The sequence below is a fragment of the Triturus cristatus genome, chromosome 10 (assembly GCF_964204655.1).
Source record: "Triturus cristatus chromosome 10, aTriCri1.1, whole genome shotgun sequence".
In the NCBI taxonomy this organism is placed as follows: domain Eukaryota; kingdom Metazoa; phylum Chordata; class Amphibia; order Caudata; family Salamandridae; genus Triturus; species Triturus cristatus.
This window is the reverse complement of record NC_140593.1, coordinates 789,233,006-789,244,073: the sequence shown is the minus strand read 5'-3', so window position 1 is coordinate 789,244,073 and position 11,068 is coordinate 789,233,006.

Genomic DNA, 11,068 nt, shown 5'->3' with positions numbered 1-11,068 from the left:
GCCTGGTGCAGGCTGATGACATCACAAACAGGAAACTGTAGTGATTGCCTGCACCTGCTCACCTGAGCCACACCCAGAGGCTGCTTGTGGAGTGTGAGGAGGCTTTCCTGGAGACAGCAACCAGCAATGGATCCCAAACAAAACCAGCAGGGCAAAGATGCAGAAAAAAGAAAGAGAAAACACAAGTTTTCAGAAAAGGAGCAGGAAGTCCTCATTGAGGAGATGGTCTGCAGCCATGAGCTCCTGTTTGGGAAGAAGGCACTCAAAGTCCCAGAGGCCAGGAAGAGGAAAATCTGGCTGGAAATACAGAGCAAGGTGAATGCTGTTGGAGTCACCACACGCACCATCGAGGAGCTGCGCAAGCGGTGGTATGATATGCGCCAGAGGTCCAAGGAGAGGGTGGCAGCCAGACTCAAGGATGCCACTCAGACTGGAGGAGGACCATCCACTGCAGAGCAGCCAACCCCCCATGAGGAGCTCGTGGAGTCTACCCTCCTGCCTGAGAGCGTTGGTGGTGTGGCTGCAATCGACAGCTCCGACCCCTCATCCAGCAGACAAGGTAAGATGCATGCCAAATCACCCTGCACTCCTCCCCATCCCTTGCACACTCCCCCAAATGCGCATAGTAAACTCCCAACATGCCAATCCAGCCCAGGTCTTACAGCACACCCAGCAATGCATCATGGTACTCGTAGTACTGTGTCTGACTGTGTGTCCGTGACACCATCACAATTAAATGCAACATATGTGTTTTGGGGATCATTGAATAGAAATGTGTCAGAGGTTAGCCGTCAAAGATTTGTAACTTTATTGAGTGCCACATGCAGACAGTAACACAAACTCATATAGTCCCCTTTACATCCACAGCACACGGCATGCCACAAGAAGACAGCGCTGAGGGAGAGGAGCCTGCAGACCCTGCGGACTCCAGCGATGAGACAGAGCAGCAGCCAATTCAGCGCAGGAAGCGCGCACATGTGCCCCCACTGCCTCCATTTGAGGATGAAGTCCCAGCAACAGGCTGTGGAAATGTGGATTTTCCTGGTCAGTTATGTCCCCTATCTTGGACCCCAACGGTTCTATGTGCATGTCACAAGTACATGTATGTTCCCTCCAGTTCCAGTTTTGATGACGCAAACACATGTGCGTCCACCGTCAACATGTCCTCTGTCAGATCCGCCATGAATGGGCTGGATATTCGCTTCCTAAGTATGAAAAGCCACCGACTTTATATGGCTCAGTTACTCCATTTTTACAGTTCAGGCGAGTAGGCCCGATTCTGTCCTCAAGCCTTTCCCTGCTCTCTGCCTCTGACAGCTTCAGCTTGAGCTCGCATCTGTATCCATGAACTTTGTCCTACTCCCTGTGCGGCTAACGGTGCCTGCCTCGGCCAGTTTTGCCTGCCTGCCAAGAAACTGTATTTCACCTTCGAATTATCTGCTTCCCCCTCAGCCGATGCATTCCTGCCTAGTAGTTTAAGTAAACATTCCTCCAGTTACCAAGCAAAAAGGCCCATTTTCTCTGTCCTCATGCAAGTAATTCATAGCCCTGTTACCATGGAATATTCCTACCCCCTCGCATTCAGTGTAGACACTTAGACGCTTGTACACGCACAGTCAGTATAGAATAGATTCTGTCCGAGAGTCCTTCTTTTATGGATAACATAGTTCTTTAAACATAGGATGTTAGATATGATTTGGGATTAGGTTGACTTGACCCCCCAGACTTCTTGTCTCCACATATAGAGCTAAATGTCAAGTCCCCGTCACCCCCTAGTTACACGTCAATTACACGTCATACTGCTGCGCGCGCATCCATGCCAAGTATTATCTTATAGATCCACCTATACATGACATCACAACCAATCATGTTCCTTTTTACTCATTATTACACCCATTTTCGGTTACGCAAACCAAACGTCAATGTCCTTATCAATTGTTACGCCCACTATATTCACTTCATTATAATGTATGGACTATAAAAGTTACTTCTTGTCAATAAAGTATGTACTTCACTTCCTGAACCCCCGTGGTGATGGAACTTGAAGCATCCGATTATAATCGACCACTGGAATAAAGTCCATTCTGAAACTCTAATATCACGGATTCTGCCTCTCATTTTACTGAGCTATTTTATAATGTTTCTGTATCAAATTCAGTCCCGGTAAAGGAGAAATATTTACCACATGATGGCGCCCGAACAGGGACACTTTCTCATCTCACGCGCCGGCGGTGCGTTGCAGGCCCGGTCTCCTGCCACAGCTGGACGGACAATAACGCGTACCAGCAGGATTTCCTGTATCTCCCTCCGGTCAAGCGGGGGCGACTGAGACTGCGATCAACACCCAGACGAGGCGGTGAGAAGTGCGAAGTATCCCGACCAGAGCCTAGCTGAGAGAGCAAGATCCGAGGTATATAGAGACCCACCAGTCCGAAGTCAAGCCCAGTGTCCGACGAGTCGAGTCGAGTCGAGTCCGGTCCGGTTCAAGTTCAAGTTACTGAGGCCTTCCGTTTCCGAAGCTACCCGGTGAGTACCATTGCTGGGGAGGCATTTCTGACGTGCACATAGGTTGTGCCGGTCAAGACGGGTTTGGGTACACAAATCCGGTCTGCACTGTTTTAGCAGTGTATCTGTACTGTTTAGCAGTATATCAAGTATTCCGAAGTATTCCGAAGTGTCTAGTTATTGTCTAGTTATTGTCGAGAATTAAGCTTGGTGATTAGTTATGCAGACGATCATCATTGTTGTTTCAGTTAATGGTTTAATGTTAAATGTTTAAAGTGTTTAAGTATGTTCTGAATATCGTGGTATGAATGACTGTTCATTATCGTGTTTATTGTATTAAGTCTGTTCAAATTCAAGTATCAGGTCAAAATCAAGTATAAGGTCAGTTCTCAATATGCCGCTCTTTTCGAAATTAAGACAGATCAATACCAGAAAAGGGGTTCTCGAAGAAGCAGTCCCTATTCCTCCTAGGGACACTCCAGGGCACTTTATGTATCACAAACATGGCTTAGACGCTATATTATTTCTTGATTTATGGGTAGACTATACCAAGGGATTACCAGAAAGTCAGAGGTGGCCCACAGCGGGGACCTGGGATGCAGAGTGCATCATGAAAGTCGAGGAAGAGTTATGGAAAAGGAAAGTCAGACAGTCACAGAAAGACGCCGTTGAATTATGGCGTAAAGAATCACATAGACGAACAGAAAAAGCACGTAGACAGGAGGAGAAGAGTAAAGAGAATTCCAATAAAGTTCGAGAGAATCTATTAATTGAGGAAGGCATCCGAGTAAAATCAGAACAAGTAGACAGACAAAGAAATGCCCTTATGAATGGTATGTATCCCCTTCTGGCCGAAGGATTACCTAAGGCTACTCCAGAGACACCAAAAGACTTGCCAACCCCATTGTTCCCAATAAAGGTACATCCTAAGGGGCATCCTAGAACCGCAGAAGATGTTTTTCTTTCCTCATATTTAGATGACGCAGCTCCCGAGTATGCTAATTCCGCCCCACATAGACCGCATACCAGGGAGGTTCAACGCCAAGATCCAGTACCCGTATCCCTGCAGCAACAAATCGAGTCACAAGTTCCGGCAAGCACATCTGTTTTTGTATCCGCTCCTACAGCTACTTCTATGGCTGTGTCCACACCTGCAGTTGCTGTGTCACGTTCGACGAATCCTTTTACACCCGACGCCCCAGATGGGGCCGCGGGAGGAGCTGCCAATGTCTTTTCTACGCCACCCAGAATAAATAAACTTACTTTTCAAGAGTCAGCGCATTCACGTACACCCAAACTCCTTAGTGCTCGTGCGCTTAAGGAACTTCTTATAGATTGTAGATATGACCCGGTGCCTGGAAAGGAGGACGAAATGACCCTAGCATCATTGCGTATCAGACGAGCCGCAGTGTATTTAGCGAAGTTACCAGGAATGACTGCGCATCTAGATAATATATATCATTTTGTCCAAACGGGGCGAGATCCAGAATGTATTTACAGAGCTATGGAATACCAGAAAGTAGAGATACAGGGGGAACTGTTACGTTTCCTCATAAACTGTGTGATCAGAAATCAAGACCGACCGGGGGTAGACCCGGAAGCAATGAAAATTCTTACAAGATGGAGCCAGAATATATCGGAAGGGAGACATGATAAACAAAACTGTATAATAGCCATGTGCCGAAAGATCCGTAAAGAAATAGAACGCCTACACGAAGAGCGAATGGAGGTAGACGAGTTCGAACAAAACGAGGAAGAAGGGTCAGGACTGCCCACAGGACAGTCAGACACCATAGCCTATGTAGGTAGAGGAAGATCTTGTAATGGGAATCAGACTAGATGTCATACTGACCCAATACGTCCAATATGTCTAGATAATAACAGGAATTTTCAAATACCTATAATTAATATAAGGTCTAACGAGCATTCGTTCCAAACCGCCGACAAACTACTCCGAGAACGAAGGGGTTATCATTTCCTCGATTCTATGGATGAACAAGATTTAGCCAGGGCAGCTGTCCATTGGGTGGACAGTCCCGGAAAATATAGTGATAATACAGTAGTACGCACATTTTTGAATCTTACCCCAGATGAACAAAGGTTAGCTGGGATTTATATGATTCAACAACTCATTATACTATATCGGAGTCAGCATTCGGACCCTGGTCCCTTGCCTGACATACTGACTGAATTACTTATGAATAAATGGAGAGGTCCAGGTACTGAATTAATTAAAGAAATTCTAGAATCAAGAAAGCAGTATATTCTTTTTGTATGTTCAGAACATGTTCCATTGTCCGTCAAGGAAAGAACTACGTATCACATAGATAAACAGAATCCCTTACGAGAAGTGCACCCAATAAAGGGTGAGGACAATCAGTTTAAACGCGTATTTGTATATACGCCCATATCGAAAATAGAATTGTTAGAAATGAAGAAAGTGGTACCCAGTCATGACAAAGACCCAGCGGGTTTTCACCGAGAAATCAAAGACATGTTACTCATGGGAGAGTATACCTACCCCGACATTATGACAATATTAAAGGTGTTGATGCCTGCTGGCATTTATGAGAAACTCAAGGAAAAAGAGTGGGAGGTAGGTGATCAAAAGATAGAATGGTCAGCATTAGAAGCAGAAGAAAGGGCCCGAGGTCCAGGTGCAGGGCTTGGGGACAAAACTAAGGCATTACCAGGACTACTAGTACAGGTACTGCCGCGTTTATTAACTACGAAAAAGGAAGATTGGGGTACAATCTCAGCCTGTAAGCAGAAGCAAGATGAAGACACTAGTGATTACTATGCCCGATTTGAAAAATGTTTTGGTATAAATAGTGGCATAAAAGCAAGTAGCGAATCATACCCACATCTGTTTGTAACAAAATTAGTAGAAAATGCTCTGCCCCCAGTAAAGAATAGAGTATTAAAATTCGAGAGTACCTGGCAAGGTAACACTCCAACACAAATGTTACAAATGTTACAGTACCACCACAATAGAATTAAAGAGGAACAAGAACATGAACACAGACGCATGAAAGACACGAAAATGAAAATGCTAGTTTCCCAGACAGTTCCAGCTGAAGGACATAAAAAGGGTATGACACATTCCGATTCAGCAGGACCTGTAAAGGGGACATGCAATTATTGTAAAAAGCCAGGCCATTACGTACACGATTGTCCAGTTTTAAAACATAATATCGCCATAGGTAAAACACAAGAAAGATCACGGCCACTAAGACAAGATCAGAATGAACAAGGAGCTATGCAGCATGCCCAGGCCATGCCAGCCGCACAACAGCCAATACAGTTTGTGCCAGCTGCACCACCGTTGCCTGCTGCTGCCACACAGACAACAACACGACAAATGTATCAGACCGCACAGTATGAATATCCCGAGTATCAGCGTTACGCATGAACAAGCCTAGAGAGGGAAGTTGACTTACCCCTTATCGAGATTCCTGTAGATCAAGAAGGACCTTATGTACATAGTAAATTATTAGGTCAAGATAGAAAATTTTTACTCGATACAGGGGCAAGTCGAACAACTATAAAACGTAGTGAAGTTCCAGGGGCACCCCTCTCAGGCTCACAGAATATTTCCCTTGGTTTTTCAGGAAAACCTATTGTTAATGAAGTGTCACAACCTCTGCCACTTACGATAGGACCTTTGACCCGAACTACAGATTTATTGCTTACTAAATCATGTCCAGAAAATCTATTAGGAATAAAAACGTTAAAAGCTCTAGGAGCTATAATATGTTGTTCTCCGGAAGGAGTAAGATTGTTTTCACGTGATTTTAAAGGTCACTATGTATCTAGAGACATGGATCCCCGACTGCAGACCTTACCTACATGTCTATGGGCACAAGGCCCTACTGATGTTGGTTGCATGAATATTACACCATATCGAGTCACACTAAAGGCAGGAGTGGTGCTACCACGAATGCGACAATACAAGTTACCACCAGATGCCGTAGTGGCTTTACTACAAATCATTGACGAACTCATTGCCCAAGGAGTAGTTGTGGAAACAGACTCCAATATATGTAATTCACCGATAATACCGATTCTTAAACGAACAGATCCTACAGCGCCGCCAGTATATCGATTGGTTATTGATCTGCGCGAGTTAAACAAATGCATTGTGCCACAATTTCCTGTGGTCCCAGATATCTCGTCATTATTGACAGCTATTGATTCCGAAGCAACATTCTTTACTGTAATTGATCTCAAAAACGCCTTCTTCAGCGTCCCAATAGATCCGGAAAGCCAATATTTGTTCGGATTTAGTTTAAATGGACGCAGCTTTAAATTCACACGCGCACCTCAAGGATTTACAGAAAGCCCCAGCATCTATAGCCAAGCACTGAAACGAGAACTTGACAGTATCCACATGCCAGTTAACACTGCCTTGCTTCAATATGTCGATGATCTGTTGATCACCGCAAGAAGCGAATCTGAATGTGAGAAAGCATCACTGACAGTTTTACAATTTCTAGCCGAAAAAGGGCACAAGGTGTCCCCTTCTAAGCTGCAATTCTGTGTCCAGCAAGTTGTTTATCTTGGACACTCGCTGGACAAGGAGGGAAGGCAGCTTACACCCGACCGCATTCAGTTAATAGCTATCATGCCAATACCCAAGACACAAAAGGAGGTGCGGGCTTTCATAGGCCTCACTTCATACTGTAGACAGTGGATCCCGCAGTATGCATTTCTAGCAAAACCACTCATTCAGTTGACAACACAGGAGGCAGCCACATCGACTGTTCTCCCTTGGACTCAGGAACACACACAAGCTTTTGAAAACCTAAAGAAAGCTTTATGTCAAGCACCCGTTTTAGCAACGCCATGTTACAGAAAACAGTTTACACTCTTTGTTACAGAACGCGAAGGTACTGCTTTGTCAGTACTCACACAGGATCAAGCAGGAGCACACAAACCATGTGCCTATTTCTCTAGTACATTAGATCCCGTAGCTCAGGCTTTGCCTGCGTGCCTGAAATCAGTAGCAGCGACAGCTTTAGCAATCAGACAAAGCGATGCCATAGTGTTAGGACATCCATTGACAGTTCAAGTACCCCACGCAGTAGAGGTTCTTGTAAATAGAACGCAAACACAACACTTGACTATAGCGCGACTTACAGGATATGAACTTACATTGTTTCAGCCACATATAGAAATCAGACGCTGTAACACATTGAATCCTGCCACACTTCTACCTGTAATCGGAACAGACCCACTAGCCCATGACTGTATTGAAGTTATTACTGTAACGACAAAACCCAGACAAGACTTGACCGATGTTCCATTGTCAGATCCAGACTTGACATTTTATGTCGATGGTTCATGCATGAGAACAAGTACAGGAGAGTTAGTAGCCGCTTATGCAGTCACAACAGATACTGAAGTCATTGAAACTAATCGTATACATACTTTGTCAGCTCAAGCCGCAGAGCTCATCGCTCTGACACAAGCCTGTATTCAAGCCACGAATAAAAAAGTCAACATATACACTGATTCACGTTATGCATTCGGAGTTGTACATGACTTCGGCGTGCTGTGGCGAGAGAGAGGTTTTTTAACTTCCCACGGTGCCCACATTCAGCACGGACCCCTCATTCACGCATTATTAGATGCAATACATCTACCCACTGAAATATCAATTATGAAATGTAAGGCCCATACGAAGGTTACTGATATCATTTCCCAAGGCAATGATCTAGCCGACAGAACAGCTAAACTGACTGCTCAAACTCAGACCCCCGACATGACAAAGACAATAGTCCCGACACCGACACATTGTATGACCGTTAAAGATCCTACTCTTGACGTAATTGACATACAGACACATGCTACACCAGACGAAATAAAGAAATGGACCGAGTTAGGAGGGATCCAAACGGACCAAGGATGGATGATGAAGGAAAGGTCTGTATGGTTCCTTCCTGATTCAATGGTCCAAGTCGTAATTAACACTATACATAGTCCGGCACATCTAGGAGAAAAAGCTATGCTAGACAGCATTCAACACATTTGGTTCAATAAACATTTACGAGCAGCAGCAAAACAAAAGGTCCGTACCTGTATGATCTGTTGCCAGTTCAACCCAGGAAAAAGTGTTCCCGTAGAACAGGGTGGATTTCATCCTCCTGATCACCCTTTTGAAGTCCTACAGATGGATTATATCCAGATGGAACGATGTCGAGGATTCAAATATGTTCTCGTAGTTGTCTGCGCTCTGTCCCGTTGGACAGAGGCGTACCTGGTTTCAGATTACACTGCCCCGACTACTGCCAAACAGTTGGTTCGGGAATTCTTCCCACGATACGGTTTACCACGTGTTGTCTACTCAGATAACGGCCAGCCGTTCTCATCCGAATTAATGAAACACGTTTCACTTCTGCTAGGATATCAGTGGAAATTCCACTGTGTCCGACATCCCGAGGCAGCAGGTCTCGTAGAAAGACATAATCAGACACTGAAAATCAGACTGTCCAAAATATGCAGAGAGAAAGGGGTCGACTGGATAGTAGCATTACCAGTTGCACTTTTTTACATGAGAATGGTAGCACACTCTAGAACAGGGCTATCCCCGTATGAGGTGATCTTCGGTAGACCACCGAATATGTGGGGGACGCCTATACCACGCAAAATAACTGATATTGACTGTAATATGCTGACAGATTACTTGGCTTCCTTGATGTCTGCACTACAATCTTCTCGTTCACAGGTAGCTGCAGCCTTTCCCGACAACACTGAGGTGAAACCCCATGACGTTGTTCCGGGTAATCTTGTCTTTGTGAGGAATTTCGACCGAAAGACCCAGCTGGAGCCCAGGTGGAAAGCACCCAAGTTGGTCCTGTTGACCACAAGAACAGCCGTGAAGATCGAGGGCCGCAAGGGCTGGATTCATTCAAGCCACATCAAGAAATTTCATGGACTATCTTCGGATATAGACACTGTGCCCTGCACTCCCTCACAGACTGATACAAAACTCCCTTTTGTTGAACCTAACAAATCTGAAAATTATAAACTAAAGCTTAGGCCCAACCAGTCGAGCAATTTGATTGTTTAAGTCCTCTCCAAGGTAAAGCGGTTGAATTGTCTCTGACATGTATCCCTTGGACCTGAGTAGAGAAAATACCCGAAAAATGTTGAAACGACAGGCGTATTGTAAATCACTGCGTAGCCACTGCATAGTGACATTATTAATTTTGTTTTTATTGAGTCTTTTAATAATTATTACAAGTATGTTGTTGCACATATATTACCCTATTTCTAGACATGTTTATAATGTTGCTGCTGAACATTCTTTTAGTGACTTACCTCCGCATGAATTGTCTTATAGACTTGCGCTGCGCAATAACACTTTCATTAGTATGTTACATCATTCCCATCAGACTAGTAATGCCACCAATTGTTGGGTGTGTGGCCGACTCCCTCCCTATCAGAATTATGAAGGAGTCCTGCCTTTCTTTCCACATCCATTTACACATAATGGCTCCTGTGGAGCATGGTTTAGTTTAATTAATTCCATAGACTCAGACACAGCAGTTTACCAAGATCATTGGATATGGGGAAACCTGAACCTAGTTTTATTCAAAGTCTGCTACCCTGACAAGGAGGGTCGCCCCAAAAGAACAGGAACTGATCTAGAAAATGAAGTGTATGGATTAGGTAATTTTACACCTAATCTCATGATTCTAAATGTCGTATCCGAAGTTGAGCTAGTCTTACCCACCATGTCAGTATTCCCAGCAAAAGGTGAATTGTGTGTAAGAAAGGTTGGTTCCATACATATGGGCCATAGTAAATGCACTACTATGGTAGAATTCAGTGATCAAGGAAAATCTTCATTCAGAGCTTCTCGCCACTCCTACTTTATATGTGGTCAGACTGCATATATGCGTCTACCCCTAGATTGGGATGGTACCTGCTACATTGCATTCCTTTTGCCACCCGTTTTCCTAGCTCCTCCTGATTATTACAGAAATATTCATTTAGTACACAACAGAGAACGGAGAGATCTCCCCATTGTCGATTACACTGAGACGGAATGGGACAAGTATGTAGATTTTAATAAAGGCATCTTTCCCTATATAGGTACTGTTACTAATAGTAAGCTGATACGTAGATTAACTAGAACCCTTGAAGCAGTAGTGAATGAGACTATTTCCGCCTTAGGCAATTTAACGGAAGAGCAGTCTGCTATGCGGATTGTTGTGCTTCAAAATCGTCTTGTCCTTGACGTCATCCTGGCTGATAGGGGCGGAGCTTGTAGGGTCATCGGATCAAGCTGTTGCGTATTCATACCAGAAAATTCGCCATCTGTATATAAAGCCATCACTCGCCTTCATAAGATTGTAAGCCAGATACACCAGAACCCAGGCACTTGGACTTGGTCCAGTTGGTTTTGGAATGCGGTATCAGCCTGGGGATGGAGAGTTCTATCCTTCCTAGGTATTGGCCTTCTCATACTATTCAGTTGCTGTCTATGTCTACAATGTGGACCAGCGATTTGTGGTCTGTGTGCCACATCGTGTATCCCACATCAAGATTTTCATTC